The 8,015-nt window shown below is 48.7% G+C and overlaps 1 pseudogene; it reads left to right on the plus strand.

Annotated features, from left to right (window-relative positions):
* The first annotated feature begins 3,791 nt into the window (after window positions 1–3,791).
* On the plus strand, window positions 3,792–4,958 carry LOC104078309 (annotated as a pseudogene).
* The last annotated feature ends 3,057 nt before the right edge of the window (window positions 4,959–8,015 follow it).

The raw sequence follows: 8,015 nt of genomic DNA on the forward strand, positions 1-8,015 counted from the left end.
GAGACTGTGTGACCTTCCCAGGGACCTTGAATGTGCTGGTGAAGAGGCTGTTGTGGCAGAAGCCACGTAGAGCTGCTCAGGGGGACAGTCTGGTCTCACACAGAGCCCTGCACGCTGGGTCGTGGCATTGCTGCTGGCCACGTCTCCGGGGGGAAAGGCGAGTGAGCCTGGTCGTTGTGGGGAGGCGGTTTGGGTTTATTTTGGAAATACCCAGCTCAGAGCCTAAGCCCAGACCTCACTGCCTGCTCACTTTGGCCTTTTGTTTATTTGGTTTTTTCTTATGATATAATTAGTCTCTTGCAGACCGAGCAGCCTAAGAGACTGGGTATGTCTGTGGCACTGCATTATTTGTCTTCCCAGCTGCTATGATTTCTGCTCTCCACACATGGGTAATAAAAAGACATGCATAACCCCCTTCTCCTTGGTGCATCCTCTAAGGGGTAGCACAAACCCTGCCCTATTCTGCAAGCTAAACAACCAGTCCTCCTTGCCTCTGCCCTCTACTGTTATTTATTAATTAAGCCAAATTATAAATTATAGCCCTTAGAGGCTCAAATACTGATTGGGACTCCAGGACAGAGGGTGCAGGGCAAACAACTTGAGCAGATGGGAGAGGAGTGAGTGCCAGCAGCATACAGAGAGAAAATCCTGCTCCTAGGGTCACTCAGATGGCTGATAGAAGATGGCAAGATAGCCCCAGGCTCCTGCTCTCCCTGCTTTGTCCCAGAGGCTGTTCCTGTGCTTGCTTGGTGGCTATTGGTGCTGGCAGACTTGAGGCTCTTTCCTCTGGAGATGAGCATCTTCCCCCATGAGGTTCACTGTTTTTGAAGAGCCCTTGTCTGCTGCAAAAGGGACTCCTCATCCAGCCTTCCTAGAGTTTCTCATTGGGGTGTCTCTGGTTTCCAGATCAAATTTGCTGTCTTTGCCTGGAGGAAGGTTCCCCTTGCCACCTCCTCATAGAATCACAGAATCGTTAAGGTTGGAAAAGACCTCTAAGATCATCGAGTCCAACCGTCAATCCAACACCACCATGCCCACTAAACCATGTCCCTAAGCGCCTCATCTACACGTCTTTTAAATACTTCCAGGGATGGTGACTCCACCACTTCCCTGGGCAGCCTGTTCCAAGGCTTGACCCTCCCTCTACAAGTGACGGTCTCACCTCAAAGTCAATCACGATTCTCTCCTGCTTGGGCCTCAAAGATGTCACGTCTGCAGCGTATCTCCTCTTATGTTATTGCAAATCTACTCCTGGGTGTTGTAATGACCTTCGGGCAGATGGCTTCTGTTGCAGAAGAGGGGCTGTTACCTCTTCAGTCTCCAGGTCATGGGAGTTCCCATTTCCCTGTCCTACAGCTGTGCTGACTCTGCAGGGCTAAGAAGAGCAAAATATAGCAAAATATAGGGGTAAAATAGATATCTTTTTAGTACTTGAAAAGAATAATTTCTTCCTAGATCTGTCTAGTGCCCGATCAAACCACTGTCTGTTAGAAATATGGTTCATAACTCATAAGTGACAGGAGCCGGTGTTCAGGGTCGCCACGTGATGTTTCTGAACACAGGACTCAAACAGAGACAGCTTCCCTCTTCTGCTGCTCTCTCAAGGATGGCCTCTTTTGAAAGAGGAATGGTTGTGCAGGGAGAGCTCATCCCATCGCCACTCAATCTATCATAATAAAGGTTATTAAAAGCCTACGTGACCAGCCTGCGTATCCCTGCAGAGCGAATCCTCTCCTGCTCGTAAGACAGTCTTGCAAACTCTGCAGTATAAGCTTGATTTTATTAAATATTTGCTTGACCAGAAAGGCAAAGCAGAACAGGGTAAACATGCCTAAAGTAAATGCGAAATGACCTTTGTCCATCATCTATCCAACGCCTGCGGCTGCTGCGGTATGGAGGGCAGTGGGAGGTGAAGGTGATCATACAACAGCTTTGAAATTCTGGCTCCTGTGAGAATTTTGAAATATTTGGGGTGGCATAAAAGTGGTGGATGCTCTGCAAGCCCAGAGTTACCCTTTCCACTATCAGATCTAATCGGTCTACAGGTCAAAAGAAGACAGGATTTATTCTCTTTATTATTTCTTGAAGTAAATTTTTCAGTTCCACTGGCGTTAGCAGAGTTGCAGAGATTTGAAAAAGCTGCGAATCCAGACCTGTGTCACTGCCACATCTTCCTCCCTGCTGGGATCTGCACACAGTGATTTTCCCTTGCCTCCCGCTTGCGCAGAGCTGGCTGTCATCACCTTTGCTCAGCTAGTTACACCCCTGATGTCAGCAAAGCCACCCCGCGAGAGAGGTGATAGGACACTGGCCTGCAGGAGTGGAGCTGGGGTTTGGCTTGTGTCCTTTTTAAAATCAAGAACAGTTTTGTGAAATTCTGAGCTGGATGTTAAAGAGGGATGGAGGGAGGAAAGACTTGTGTGCCTCAGCCTGGCCACCAGTAACAAGGGTTGTGCAGTCAGCACTCAGCAAGGAGCTTGGCTGGTGAGACCTGAGCTGGTGGGACTCCATCTCCCACATGCTCTGGGGGGCCATCAGGGGCCAAAGCTGCTCTTGGTACAGAAACAGTCATGAAAAGGTGGAAGAGCAGGGAGCAGATGGATGTATTGAGTAGGAAGATGCATTTCCAAGGCATGGGGATAGGGCTTGGTGATGTGCTCACCAAATTGCAGAAGCTGTTTGAACCCCATACTGCTCCCACCACCCTGGTTAAAGCCTGGGAGATTTTAAGAGACTGAGTGCTGCAAGGAAACCCCCTTCCCTCTCTTTGGAAAGTCACCAGGCTTGTCCCTGGGTTGTTAGTTTTCCTACTTCATGGGCCTTTAGACTTTATTACTGTTAACAGTTAGGCAACCCCTTTCTCCTCAGTCCTCTGACATGCCCAGGGGAACTGTAGCTCACTTTTAGACAATGTTTTCTTGGCTGTGCAGTGGGTGGAGAGCAGTCTTGTGGTGAGAGCCGGGAGGAGGGAGGAGACCTGGTGCTCTGTTTGCTCTGTGCTTGGCTGCATGCCCTTTGTAGATGTGGCTGTGAAGGCTGGCACACCACAACTCCTATGTCTGTACTCCAGGCTGGACCGGCATGAGGCAGCTTTGATCTGGAAGCCACAGAGAGTCTGTTCAAACAGGCCCATTCTGGACCAAGGTCTCCCTGAAAGGTTATTAATGTCAGACCAGAGCTGGCTTCTTCCTGGCAAACTTTAAGGGTTGCAAAAGAGCTCAGCATCCATCTGGACCTGTCCCTGTAGGCAGGTCCCTGACCTTCTCTAGGCTTTAGTCCCTCATCCAGAAGAGCAGGATAATAATCCTTCTCCTGTCCTGTCTTCTTAGATAGCAAATACACAATTGGGTCAAAGTTGGCAGTGCAAACAGCAATACTGCTTGATGTTTCTACCATTTCTGCACTGCTCTGACTTCCACAGAATTTTTGTGCTGCACCGTGGGGCATGTGTGTGTGTAATGGAGAGTAAAAGGGTGCCGATTTATTATTCTGCTATGTGATTTCTGCTCTTTCTACCAGCATCTTTTCTTTCAGGAGGCCTCCCTTTGTGCTGGTTTTAAGTAGAGAGCTCAGAAACGAGAAAGGGAGGATTAGCAATTAAATATGCTCTGATGATGGCATGGTTGTGAAGGAGGGAGGAGGAAGGAATACTCCATAGTAATGTACTTTTGTTTTCTTTTCTCTTTGCTTGTAGGACAAAATCTGCCAGGGAATTGGTGTTTTGAAGACTCTTACAGCTTTTAATCCTCGTTCCCTTGGGAATACAAACCTTTCTAATCATGTCACCAGCCATGTGGAAATGGACTTGCCTGGTTTCTCACCTCCTGCTATCCACCACGGTGTCGCCTCTTGGTAGGCAGCAGCCAGTCCATCCAAAAAGGCCCTTCATCACTTTCACTGGAGACCAAGCAGAGGGAAACTTCAATCACTTGGTGGTTGATGAAAGAACTGGGCACATTTACTTGGGAGCTGTCAACAGGATCTACAAACTCTCCACTGACCTGAAGGTCCTGGTGACCCACCAGACTGGTCCTGATGAAGACAATCCCAAGTGTTATCCTCCCAGGATAGTCCAAACCTGCAATGAACCCTTGACGCCCACTAACAACATAAACAAGATGCTCCTCATAGACTACAAGGAGAATCGATTGATAGCCTGTGGGAGTCTTTACCAGGGCATCTGCAAGCTTTTGAGGCTGGATGACCTCTTCAAGCTGGGAGAGCCCTTCCACAAGAAGGAGCATTATCTCTCTGGGGTGAATGAAAGTGGCTCTGTTTTTGGAGTCATTGTTTCTTACAGCAACATGGATGACAAGTTGTTCATAGCCACTGCCGTGGATGGCAAACCTGAGTATTTCCCCACTATTTCCAGCAGAAAGCTCACCAAGAACTCCGAGGCAGATGGGATGTTTGCGTATGTCTTTCATGATGAGTTTGTGGCCTCTATGATCAAGATCCCCTCAGACACCTTTACCATCATCCCTGACTTTGATATCTACTACATCTATGGCTTCAGCAGTGGTAACTTTGTCTATTTCCTGACTCTGCAGCCTGAGATGATCTCACCACCTGGCTCCACCACGAAGGAGCAGGTTTATACCTCCAAGCTGGTCCGGCTTTGTAAGGAGGACACAGCCTTTAACTCCTATGTTGAGGTGCCCATTGGCTGTGAGAAGAATGGGGTGGAGTACCGGTTGCTCCAGGCAGCTTACTTGTCTAAGGCTGGAGCCATCTTAGCAAGGTCTTTGGGTGTTGGCCCTGAGGATGATATCCTCTTCACAGTCTTCTCCAAGGGGCAGAAAAGGAAGATGAAGTCCTTGGATGAGTCTGCTCTTTGCATCTTTGTCCTGAAAAAGATCAATGATCGCATCAAGGACAGACTGCAGTCCTGCTACAGGGGAGAGGGGACGTTAGATCTGGCCTGGCTCAAAGTCAAGGACATTCCCTGTAGCAGTGCGGTAAGTGAAGCCCCTAAGCACCCAACCTTAACCTCCTCATGCGCTCACAGATCTTAGAGCATGGCTCAACGATTAGAGCAGGGCCAAGGAACCGAGACTGCCTCGTCCCAGTCCTGGCTCTGCCTCCAGCTCACCACACCACCTAATTTAACCAGTTCATGCCTCAGTTTGCTCATGGACAAGCTGAGGAAGGTATTACTTTCTGACCTCCCCAGGCACGCTGTGTTTGCTGATGAACTAAGCCAAGGGGCCTTGAAATCTTTAGGAGGAATTTGCCTGTTGTAGTTATTTCACCGTGCAATTCGTTAGGGGTGAAATCACATTTCCTTGTGCAGTCTTGGCTCAAACCGAAACCAAAACAGGACCTAGATAATATCAACGGCTTGTGCTGGTTTCTGTGTCTGGTGGTGTAATTTTATCTCCCTGGGCTGGAGTCGGAACGGGATTTGTTCAGGGAGCTTTGTGAAGCCAGGGCTTCATTTCTTCTAGGGCTGAGAAGCACTGGTCATTAACCATCAAAGTCCCTCGTCTTCTGGTTTCCAGCCAGCTCTGCGTTGCCTTTGCACTGAAAAATTAAGGCCTGGCTACAGATCAAGGATTAAAGGCTGCAAGATTTAAGGGCAGGATTGGGGAAGAGGCTGGTCTACCTGACCTACAAATGGTCTTAAGAAATTGTCTTAGTTTATTCTGTCGGTTCACCGACGTGTCATTGCAGAAATCTGCGTCAGCCCTGCCAGCATACGGCTGGCTTTGATACCATGCACAGAAATCAGCATTACAGCCGGCACGGCACCCAGGCTACTGTAATAGCCGCTTCTCTGGGCTTTGATTTTCTTCCTTAATTAGCTCTTTCAAGTAAGAGGCAAGTTCAAGTCTGAGCAAAGGGAATACGGAGAAACACCAGAGCGCTTTCCTGCCCCATAATCTCCAGGCAATCAGGGCTCGGGATATGGGATCGCTCCGGCTTTCCTTTGTACTCAAGCCTCCTTTGCTGGGGGATCCCTGCTGTTGTTCCTTTGCAGGACAAGGACGGACCAACAGGAACACAGACGGAGATTTTATTGCAGGGAGTCTGATCCTGCCTTACTCTGCCCCAGTTCCCCTTTACACCAGTGCCTTCAGCATCTTTGCTTGACCTTGCACTGCTCTCATACTCCCACACCAAACGTGCGGAGGGGCAAGTCCGTCATTTTAGTTGGGATCTCTTCTGCCTAGACCTGCAAAGCTCCCTATGGAGTATTGCACAGGGAGAAAGGCTGTGCCCAAACCTGGCTTTGTTTTTTTTGTTTAGCCTCAAGACCTCTGCACATTCAAAGAGCTGCCTTTAGAATTAAGCTGGGAGCTTCCCACTGGAGTTTCTTTCCTGGGCTATTAAGCCTCTCCATGCATTTGCAAATCTGCTCTGCTTGTGCTCCATACTAGTGTTTGCAACACTGGACCTCTCAAATCAGGAGGTTTGAAACCTCTCAGTCACCTGGCTTCTTTGGCTTTAGACAGGAGCAAAAAGGCCAACAGCTTTCTTGTGTCCCTTAGGGTGAGTCCTGGACCAAAAAAACTGACATATCAGACTGAATTTGGAGGGACAGGACAGCAAAGGTTGGGGAGAGGACAAGGAGCCAGGGACTGGGTGACACAGTGGGAAAAACTGTTAGAGCATATTTGTGACTGCATTTCTTCACTGTGAATCAGAGATGCTAACGCTTGCCAGCTGGAGAAAGAGCCTGGAGATCCTTGAAGAAAAAACAGGAGTCTGAAAAGTAACTAAGTGGGCTGTCCTCTCCTTAAATGAGTCTACTTAGAGCTGCTGGCAAGCCCTGTCTGAGATCAGCTGTGCTGCCCGAGGGAAGAGGTATTAGTGACTTGGCTGCTGTAAGGGTTGCAGAGTCCAGCCGCTAAGCTTGGAAAATATTTGATGGTTGGTGAAGTATTTTGGAGCCTGGAGATATGTCTGTGAAGGCCTCGTCTCCTTTGCTGATGTCCTGCTTGCCAGCCATCCACCAGCGCTGCTGCTCTGCCTCTTAGCACATGTATTTGAAGCAGCTCTAAAACCAATTACAAAGCCATCAGTAAGACTTTCCCTGTTTTTGTGTGGATGTCAAATATTTCTCTGCTGGTGCAAATAGAGGCTTAACCTGCCTGTGATCAAGGCTGGACCTGAACTTCAGCTCTGCTACCCTGCCTTCAGCAGCTGAAATCTTGCATGTGAACAGATACAGCTGATGTTCCTGGCATTGAGCAGATGGGTAGAGATGAGCTGTGGGAAACCCTCACCGAGCCCTGCAGAGAAACACTATTAGAAGACATATTCCAGCCCTTCTTTGTGGTATTAACCGTAGGACCATGGATTATGGAGCTGGGCTCACCACACTGTCCTCGCATCTTTGTGCGTGGTCAGGTCTGGCTTTTGGTAACAAACATTTTTCTAACAGGGCAATAGTTGACTCAAAGGGAATCCACATGTTAGGATGCTTCTGTGCCTGCCTTGGTGTAACTCTTGCTCAGGGCCACTTCAGGGCAAGAGAGGTCTCTTGGGGATCATTCCCATCACAGCTCTCCTAACCTGCAATATGCACACAAGTAATTACAGGGAGGTGGGGGAATGGTGCACTTGGCCAGAGCCGTACAGTGCAGATTCTGCAGCTTCTCTGTCAGGCAGCTTTGCTGGTGCAGCTGGAGATTGGAAAGTTGAGGTCAGGTAGGACCTGGCAGCAAGCTGGACTGGACGTACTGTGTCTCACAGTCAACATGCAGCAGGAGGCATTGGGTCTCCAGATGTCCTGCAGGGTTGGATGTCCTGAAGACTTGCCCTGGTCTGGTTTACAAACCCAATGTGAAGGCAAAGGATGGAGACACAACTGTGTAATGAACCTCTGCTTCTCTCGTGCCAATTGCGTATGTGTGTTGCAGATGTCAGCAGTGTGATAGAAGAATTTCCAGAATGGGAAATATAAAAGTCCAGAGATGAATGGAGGATCCTCAATGTTCGTTCCTCGCCTGTCCCTGTGTTATAGCTGTCCTCCTATTAATCTTCAGCATAAATCAGGAAAAAAATTATGG

The sequence above is a fragment of the Fulmarus glacialis genome, unplaced genomic scaffold, assembly GCF_000690835.1.
Source record: "Fulmarus glacialis isolate BGI_N327 unplaced genomic scaffold, ASM69083v1 scaffold28990, whole genome shotgun sequence".
Lineage (NCBI taxonomy): Eukaryota > Metazoa > Chordata > Aves > Procellariiformes > Procellariidae > Fulmarus > Fulmarus glacialis.